We start from the raw sequence: 10,680 nt of genomic DNA on the forward strand, positions 1-10,680 counted from the left end.
CTACAATCTGTTGGCATTGGAATTAACTGCAAGTTTTCCATCACTTGCACTATAAGCAATAGAAGCAATTCTAATATATATTAATACACACACTCATATATATAAATATATGGGCCAAAAAGTATTATAGAGATTATTTCTCTAGAATGTTTTCAGGGAAGATTTTCACTCATACCCTTTCTCTCTCTCCTTTAAAGCATTCTCTGCTCCAAATTTGCAATTTGTGTTTGGGATTCCTACAGAACTGTTGTTAAATGGGGGGGGGGGAGTATGGCTATGTTTATAGAACTAAGAGATTAAACAGAAGTTTAAAAAACAAAACCTTACAGTGAGGGAAAATGAAGGAGGCTGAGCTAATCAACAAAGGCATTTTTGTTCTCAATGGTCAAGTTTATCCTCGCCCGAGTACAAACAGTCCCGTCTATGCAACCAGAAGTTCCAACATCAACATTATGATTGTTGTTTAGAGACCTTTGCGGGTTGTCAAGAGTTATTTTAATGCCTGATATCAAAGGCTGCATATCTTTGATTATAAGTATGTGTTACAACTGTTGAATCATTTCATTCTTCTTCATGTATTTGCAAAACAAAATGAAACAGAAGAGAGGGAGGTCATTTTTGCTGAGTTCTAGATGCTTTTATTTATTAGTGCTTTGCATCAGAGCCGGAACCTTGTGCGAAAAGAAAGTATTACTAGATTGTAGTATTAAATAGTCATTCCCTTACTTAACTACAGCATCTTTTTTGTTAATTTGTTTATTTAAATTGTATTTATGACTTTAGTACTTTAAAAGTTTTGGATTCTGGTTTTTATCATAGTTACTTTATATTGAATAAATAACTTTGCTTTTATAAACATGGATAGGATTGGACAGCTAAACTCTAAGATAAATTTAAAAGGCACTTGTGTTAATCAGTACTTCTAATAAAAGAAAATGCATACATTTGACATAATTACAGATTTATTCTTTATCAGCTTACCCTGCTTTCATATCCTTCACTCTTTTCTTTTTACTTCTAAATTATCAGACCCTTGGAGTTCTCTGTTTATATTCTGCTTTATATTTTATTAGGAAGCTGAAGTCATATTTACAAACAAATTGGATCTACCCTGTAAGGTTTGCTATTGATGTGATTTCTCTCTTTACTCCTGAATTATTGTTGCATGGGTTGTCAGTGGCTTCCAAGCTTGGTTCAAAGTACTTGCCGTTACCTTTAAGGCCATGTATGACACATCTGGGATATATCGGACAGCATCTTGCTGAAACCAAATCCGCCTCTCAGGTCCAGTCACCAAGAGATGCCTGTTGAAAGTCCCCCCACTCACCTTTGTGGGTGTGGTCCAGACAACAGGCCTCTTTTGGCAGCCCCTCACTTCGCGGAATTCCCCTGGCAGTATGTGCAGCCCCTATCTTTTTAAATTTTTCACAAGCAAGTAAATAATATTAACAGTAATATCTAAGACATTGAAGTGGCTGAATGCCAGGAACTGGGAGTTAAGGTAAGGCAAAAATGATCACAAATGGAGAATCAGCTGTTCACAAACTCAGCAAAGCCACAGCATGACTCTGGTTCCAAATAAACCAGCACAAGACCAGAAGTATGCTACTCAGAACTCAAATGATGTGGTGTCACGTGAGTGATGATTGCTAGAACTTAATGTACTATGATCTGCATTATCAGAGCGTTGCCACATCAGGTCAGGGATTATATTTCTATGATGCAACAATTCAGCAAGTTGCATCTTCAGTATTATTTTTCTGGAACATAAGGTCATAGAACAGCGTCCACTGCAGTTTGTTCTAAAAAATGAGTAAAGGGTTTAACTTGTGCAGAGCAATCGTCTACTCATACTATGCCAGCACATCATGGAAGAAGAGGAAGAAGGAGGGGAGGGGGAGGGGGAATATATTAAATTTATATTCCACCTGACTCCTAGCTAGGTCTTAATGTAACCTGATTTTTGCTTTATGATTTGCAAGTCCAAATGTCCTTTGTTAAACATTTTTAATAATAATTTTATTAAACATCACAATTAAAAAGATAAAAGCTAATACAAACTAAAAGAATAATAAAAGAGTAAAAATAGAAAATAGAAAGTACAGAAAAGAAAAGAGAAAACAATAGAAAAGAAAAATAATATAGTAAAAAGAAAAGAGATATATAAAGAAATAACTTCCTCCTTCATCACAAGTATAAACAATTTTAGTAACTTGCCACTTTCTCTTAAAATTCAACAAATGATGTCTTCTTCCCATATCTTATCTCTTATCTATAAACAAAACTAAAGCCTTGTTGTTCAGTTCTGGTCAGCAAAAGTCCATTAAGGGTTTCCAGAGATAGCAAAATATTTTGATCTTGACCAAATAAACCAATTTTATATTCCTTCCCTTTACTTTTAATAATCTTGGTCTTAAATCCTTCAAATGTTGTCCTAGAACCTGATTTCCTTTTTTCTTTGTCCCTTCTCACAAAATCCCTCAGAACTTTAACAGATCTCTTTCGTAAATCCAATATAGGAAAGTTATCTAAGTCACTCTTCTGGTTTATTATTTGTATGTCCCTTTCAGTTATTAAAACATCAGCCAGTTTCATTTGTATATCCAATATTTCATTTTTTTTCCATATCATTCTTGTGTTTATTTTTCTTAATCTGTTCAATCGTGTCCGATTCTCAGAGACTGCCTGGACAAGTCCCTGCAGTTTTCTTGGCAAGATTTCAGAAGTGGTTTGCCATTGCCTCCTTCCTAGGACTGAGAGAAAGTGACTGGCCCAAGGTCACCCAGATGGCTGTATGCCTCAGGGGGGAACAGAACTCACAGTCTCCTGGTTTCTAACCTGGTGCCTTAGCCACTAGACCAAACTGCCTCTCATCATTCTTATAGCCTGTCATTTTTAAATCTACATTTAAATCAATTTCAGTCTTATCCAATAAACCTTGTTCCTCTTCCATAACATCGTTTACACACAATCTACCTATAATGGCAGACATTCTTAAAATTAACTTCTGAGTCCATTGTTCACAAATATCCTTCAGTACATGCAATGTTAAAGTATTTTTCTCCATTCTGCATTAGCGAGTTGAATTTAGGTGGTGTTCTCTTTTAATTGTAATCTTTAGGCCCTTCTGGTTTCCTCTAGTGTCTAAGCTTCAAAGTCCCATCCTTTTTTTTTTTTTTAGATTTCAAAACATCAGCAGTTTCCCGTAGGAAGGAGTCTAATTTTAAAATTAGAATTCAGACATAGTTATGGGGAAACATAATTTTTAATGATGAATTTAGAATTTACATAGTATCTATTTATTTATGTATCATCCATCCACTTATCCAGAGCAGAGCAGAGCAGAAACCAGCATGTTCTCTTCTCACTGTGGAACAGATTCACTGTCCTCTTTCACTTTTCAATTTATATGTGTACCTGTGTCATGAGCACTGATGGTGAGCAGGAGGGGGCCCCTATCCAGTGGGGAAAACACATGCATAGTAGTGAGGAGTTGAGCAGTCATTCAAAGAGACACAGAACAGACCCGCCCTGACTTTTGGGGTTTATCTGTCTGGGTTTTTCCCACACTTCTTCAGTTTGTTAGGATTTTCTGTCTAACGTAGCAGTAATAAAACACTAGATACCTATTCCTCGTCTCAGCGTGGTTCCTGACTGTTAGGACAACCTGCCTCTGGCTGTCAGCACCTGATCATTCGAGCATTCACACAATCACAGTCAGGAGGCTGGGATTCCTTTAACTGTTTTAATGAAGCGTAATGAATGGTACAGAAGGTAAGCTGCAAATAAAGATTTCCTGCTCAAACCTAACTTAAAAACTACATTCCCTTAGTTAGTCCCCTTTCCCATGAAACCATGTCACCCCCCCTCCCATCCAGATGGTATTCCTGGCATATCTCAACCCCATGTCCTTGATGTCCTCCATAACCATACTAAACCACACTCCAACTTCACACCCCCTCCCATCTGGCAACACGGATTCCATTCCTTGGAGAAGGAAATGATGGGAGATGCTCCGATAAGGGTTTCTGTAAAACCTTTGATCAGGGGGATCTGACACTAGCACATTTTGAGATGGTTGAGGTTTTCTGTGTCATGTGTGTATTTTTATGTATGGCATTTAGAATGCTTCAGACTCTGATTTCACAGAGTTAAAGTAATGTTTCTTGAAGCACAAATTTAAATTCCCCAGATACCCATATTAGTGGGGGAGGTAATTTAGGGCCAGGAACAGGATAGGGCAATGTTACCCTGGGGTACCTTCTTCCAGAAAGGAAGCTGCCAAGGAGCAGCAGCTAGCAAGCAAGTAGAAATGCCCTCTGTTCCCCCCACCATAGCTCTTTCCTACAACAGCTTATTTATTTTTTATTTATTTTTCTAATTTCTATCACCGCCTATCTCTCCCGAAAAGGGGACTCTCCACCCTCTTCCCTTCACCCACCCCAGTCACTGAGTGGGGGACAGTAGGGTAGGAAAGGAAAGGCTGGCATGCTCAGGTTCTCCTTGCAATCTTTGGTTGTTAGTTGGGCTGTGAAAATATGGAAGGCAGAAGCAGAAAGCAGCAGCAATTTGCTGTCTCTCAGCAAGCTACAGGAAACTTCTCCAGGAGGGGAACGTGCCTCCCGACGTGAAGAAAGGTAAAACATAATCACAGCCCAAGTGGCAGGAACAAGGAGGCATTCCTGTGCAGCCTCTGTCAGCTGATAGACCTTCCCAAAGCTGGGAAGAGATCTTGATGTGGGGATCCAGACACATAAAATGATCTGGCACAGTGGATCATGAAAATCCAGAATATTAGGTTAACTTTAAAAAGTATGGTTGAGTCAATAAACAAGTCATATGAATGTAGCTTGAAAAAGAGGGAATGGTGATTCACTTCCCACTTCCTACCATTATGACTGAAGAAAAGCCAGATGCTACATGCACTCCAGCTGTTCTTCCTCAAGTGTCTCTGAGTTATTTTTTGTTGGTAGCTTTTGCCTCCCACCTTCTTTGTGTGTAAGGCATAGGAACCTTATAGACCCAGCTGGGCCAGATTTCCTGTCTCATGGTTACAGTAAGACTCCTGGCATGTTCACCTGTCTTAACCTGTGTTTCCAGATAAAGCTTAGGGTGTGGTTTGGGTATATTTTGCAAGTTTTCAGCCAGCATTTTTATTACCAGTGGGTTTTGCTAGATCCTTACTACAACTTCTGTTTGCACTGAGTAGAAATAAATAAAATGGATGCTACCTGTGCATTAAGTAGTATCATTTACTCAGATTTCCTAGTAAGTTTTACATCTGTAATGATGAACTGTTTTGTCGTTGAAGTAGACCCTCCATATGTAGGTTGCAAAGATCAGCATGTAGTGGTCATCCAGAGTTTTGCAGGCCAGATAGGGTAAGTCTGCTTGAAGTATTCAAAGTAAATTGGTTGCTGCATAATTCAGTCCTAACCATATTTATCCAAAGTAATCTTACCAAGCTCAATAAGAATTGCAATCTATATTGCTGATTTTTACAGTTACTGGGGAAAAAAAGTTTCTATTAGCATGAGAAAAGCCAGTGAACTTGTAACTCACCTAAATGTTTTGCAGAGGAGGCCAAAATAAGTTGGGACAAACTTAAAAATTCAGGTGGGGAAAAGAAAATGTAGGTCACTGGTCAGTGCACACCCATGCCCAGTTACAGGCCTGCTGATTGTTCTTGGGAAAACAGAAACTGAAGTAATCCAAATGATCCGTCCATTGTTGCAGAGGGATGACCCTTTTGCCCTATGGGTAGATTTGTTCCTGTTCGTATTGTTCAGAAGATGTTCCAGGAAAGGAGAGGAATAAAGTGGAAAGCATTGAATGACAAGGAGAAACCAACCTGGCCTGTTACATCACCATGGAAACAGCAATGGTAGGGACTATTGTTTATCCCTACCTGTCAGCAAAAAGAAGCCCAGATCCTACTGCATTGCCAGGAACCCAAAAAAAGATGTAATGAATAAAATCTGCACTGGAGATAAATAACAATAAATAAGTCACCAATTAACTTGGGCCTTGAAGAACATACCTTAATCTCCCTTTTCCCTCCATTCTCTTTATTTCATGCATTGTCTATTTTTCGATTGCAAGGCAGAGGACAGAAACTTTCTCCCAAAGCTGCTATGAGAGATCATAATTATTTGAAAATCAGGATAAAATAGCAAATAAATAAATAATAACAAATAATTTTAAAAGCTTTTGGTTTGCTCTAACCTACTCAACTACAGAATGTCTAATGTGCATCTCTCAGAGTCACTCCAAACTTCTACTATTCAGAAAAAAGGAAAAATTTAAATCATGGTGAGTAATCAGATTAACAGTATGTAATGTGTTGATGAAAACCACTTTGGTGTAGTGGTTAAGGCATCAGGCCAGAAACTGGGAGACCGTGAGTTCTAGTCCCGCCTTAGGCAGGAAGCCAGCTGAGTGACCTTGAGCCAGTCACACTCTCTCAGCCCTAGGAAGCAGGCAATGGCAAACCACTTCTAAAACACCTTGCCAAGAAAACTGCAGGGACTTGTCCAGGTACTGTCTGAGAATCGGGCACGATTGAACAATAACAAGAACAAAAATTGATACTAAATCAAGTGTAGTTTTTACCATGGCCTCATTAATTTCTTTGCCTTGTCCTCATCCACTTTTCTGAGTGTACCTTCTGCCACAGATTGTAAAGACAAAGTGAAAAAATCTGAAAAGAGTTGGACTGCAGTGCTCTCATATGTCCCTAAGTTCAGGAAAAAAATGGCACCACAATGCTCAGTTCTATATATGTAAATAATGGATAATCAAATATATCAAGTTTATTATTTATCATCTGCATGAAACTGCTGGATAGGGTCATTTGTAGGCATAGAGGTGAGGTATCTTCAATATGCTGGTGAATGCTACCCAACTCTACATCTTAGCCCCTAGCCAGAAAGCTGTTGTGAAAGAGGTCCTGGCCCTTTGCTTGGAAGCATTTAGGGCCTGAATAGTAACACACTTGGGACCACCTAGCAAAACATAATGGCTGTTACTAAGAATCGGCCCACCCTTAGCTCTGGATGGGATCAAGCTTTCCCATTCAGAGCTAGTTTACAAACTGAGGGACCTCCTTGATTCACTGCTTCTGCTGGAACGGCAGGTCTCAATCTTCAGACAACAGCATTTAGTGTGCCAGTTTTATCCTTTCCTGGATCAGGACACATTGTTCACAGTTAGTCATATTCTTGTCAAGACTATTGCAATTTGCTCTACATAGAGCTGCCCTTAAAGGCCATCTAGAGCTAAAACTGGCATAGCCTGCTGCTGCCCAGTAGATACGAGTGCATCTAAATTGGCCATGTAAGCCTTGTACTCTGGGAGGTGTACTGGTTACCAGTCAGTTTCTGGGTGTAACTGAAGATGTTCTTTAGCAGCTTTAAATCCCTATACGGCTTAGGGCATGGATAGCTTCAAGTCTACCTCTTCCGCATCAGGGAGAGAAGGCCTATTGAGAATCCCTCCCTGAGGGAATTTAATCTGCAGGGATTCTGCAATTGGGCGTTGTCAGTGGTGGTCCCCCTTAAGCTTGTCCTAACATATCCAGAACATTTCCTCTTTCCTGAGTTTTCACAAAGTTGTAAAAAAATAACTGTTCAATAATGCTTTCAGGGGAGGTTAATGGGAGCATGCCCCTGGTGGATGGTGCCTTTATCGTAACATTTTTTGGTCTCTTGTTTTTTTCTATTGATTTTAATGCACTGACTTTTCTTGTAAGCCACTCAGAACCAGTCTGAAACGGAGCAGCATAGAAATATTAGAAATAAATAAATAAATCCAAAAAATTTCTAAGTAATGGAGTTGAGCATGAAGGATGGTAGGAAAGTGGATATACTTTGGGGAAAATGACTACCATGAAATACTTCCGCTCTTCACGTGGCAATATCAGACATATGATATTTATTGCTATAGTATGAGATATCGTTCATTCTAGTCCTCTGATATTTGACAAGTGTCCCAAGCACTGGCAAATTCTAACTCTATTATAATCTATATCATTCTTGCTATCTTTCCTGAAGTGTCCCTGATTTTCAGTTAGAAAGAATTTTTGGTGGATAAAAGAAGGAAAAATGGATCCTTTGTGCTATTCATTCATTTGACAGATTTTCTCAGACTGGCAGCCAGCCCTCACATTAAATCCTTTGCTCTTGTTGAATGTCTTTGCTGGACATGGTCCCTGTAGTGCTGGAAAGCTGCCATAGATATGGAGTTAGCTAGCAGCAGCAGCTTCATAACAGCTTCTCTTTATTTTGATAAACTGGCAGAGTCTTTCTCCGCTGGTAATTGCGTCTGGCTAAATAATCCCTACTCAATGGATTTCAGGTAAATAAGTGTTTTATGTCTGTGTTCTATGGAAATGAGGATTCTGTTATTTGGCCACATAATGATTGAAGTAGCAAATGTTTATTGAGGAACAGAAGTGGACAGAAAAAAATATGCAATAATGCATCATCAACTATCTTCTTTTACCCAAAATACTAGCGTACAAATGATTGTTAAATAAATGCCTTAATAAAGTTGCTGTCCTCAACATATAATAGCAGTCTCTTTGTGCAGATATGCAAACAAGTAGATTTATACTATAACTCACAGTCTGTGTAACGTCCATGAATTAAACAGCTGCATGGAGATTGTTCTTCAGGAAATTGGTGTCTTCCAGGCTGGTGCCTTCCAGTATAATTTACTTTCCATGATACTTATTAAACAATTCAAAAGTCCAAATCATCTGAAAATCAACCCACTGCAGACACACAATGCAGACCATGTCTTAGGTATATCATTATATAAAAAGTAATAAGTATGGCATGAAGAAATTGTGTGAAAGCATTAGAATAATGAGAGATATTTTGTTTTTATGATGCCTTATCATGAATGTGGAGTCATAAGGACTATGCTTTGTGCTACCTGTAAGAATATACCATACAGTATTTACACGAACGAGTAATCAATTGCCTTTAAAATGGGAGAACTGTCTTAGATTCAGTGAGTGTAGTAGAATAGAAGAGGACAAATAATATTCGGGGGAGGCGGGGTTGCAGGGAGAGGGGAGAGGGAAGAGTGCCTAAAATTCAGGATTGCTTTCGTTATGGAAAACTGTTTTCTTCCTTTAGAATGTTATCCTGCAAAAATGTTACAACATAATTTATCTTCTCACTGCACAAACTACCATGTTGTAACACATGAACAGCAAATAATAATACAACACTTTTGATAACAGTAGACAGAACAAGGAGAAACCGAAGAGCTATTTGTCAAACAGCTTTTGAGGCTGAGATGACAAGAAGCCATTGATTCATTCGCTTTTTGTAGAGGCCAGTACAGATACTCCCATCATTAAGGTTGTGCGTTCTACTTAATCAAAAGGGAGCTCTCTTAGGAAGTGCAATTAGCATTTGAAGTATAATTTGCTATTTAATGAATGCTCTTTTTTATCTGCAATTACTCAGAGCAATACAAAACTCCCTTGGGTCCTCACCTTGTATCAGTACAGAGATCAAATACTGTTCACCCAATTACGTTTTGTGGAGTCTTTTTTTCTTATGCAAATCAACACATCATCAGACAGCTAGGCACTGTAGCACAAACTGTACTCTGGATTACTCTGATTAAGGCCTAAGAAGGGCATATTTGTGTTCCTAAAAATTGCTTACATATAATGAGAGGTTGGGATAGCTTGTTCCTTCACTAGTTGTACAATCATCCCTTAAAATGGATGACAGTCATCTCAAAGAAATACTATTTGGTACTTTGAAATTAAGAATGCTCGGGTAGGAATACATTATGTAAACATCTTAACTGCCCCTTCAAAACATGAATGTTGAGATTTGCCACAAGATGAAGCTTATCTGAGATTTCATATATAATTCTAGACATTATGGTTGTAGCCTGACAGGCAATTGGTTGTGTTTCAAAAACGTGATGGCTCTTCTTTGAGCTATGTGGTAGAGATAAGTGTCCCATATTCCTTAGGGTTCTCTTAAGAAGCTGGTGAAAGAGAAATCGTGCCGGTAACAAAACTCACAATGTGATATGGAAAATAATACATGATTTGTAAAACTGTGTCTATGGCCCAGAATTTTCTTTAAACATATGAAAAAGGATGCTTTCTTTTTTTAAAATAAATCCCATCTATCTCAACATTAGGAAAGTGTAGTTAAATTCATGAACTGAAAATTGAAACTAATTTCCTGTAAGGGGAAAATGAATGATTTAATTTTTTATCTACCTAACCTACTTTTCCCACCTGGAATAATGAAGACTGAAATGCAGAGGCTCCATTTACAAGACGGCATATATAAAGCAAAGATAAGGCCAGACAGTGTTATTTGAAAAAGATACCTGCTGGAAAACAGACTTTACATTTACATTCTGAACAAGGAGAATGAATAGCCTGATCTGCAAGCTGTTTCTTGTGCTGTATGTATGATGATTTTTAAAAGATCTTTTGGAACATGATACACAATTTAAGCAGAAATGTATAACTAATGAAAGGTATTTTGAAAAAAACCCCAGTGTATTTTAGAATAACATTATGCTATAGACTGAGAATTGTATGCTGAAGTGACTCTCGCAGATCAGATCAATATGGGATTTATTTAACAACTGTAATCTAACATTTCTGACATGAAGTAATAGCTGTGTAAATAA

The sequence above is a fragment of the Candoia aspera genome, chromosome 6 (assembly GCF_035149785.1).
Source record: "Candoia aspera isolate rCanAsp1 chromosome 6, rCanAsp1.hap2, whole genome shotgun sequence".
Lineage (NCBI taxonomy): Eukaryota > Metazoa > Chordata > Lepidosauria > Squamata > Boidae > Candoia > Candoia aspera.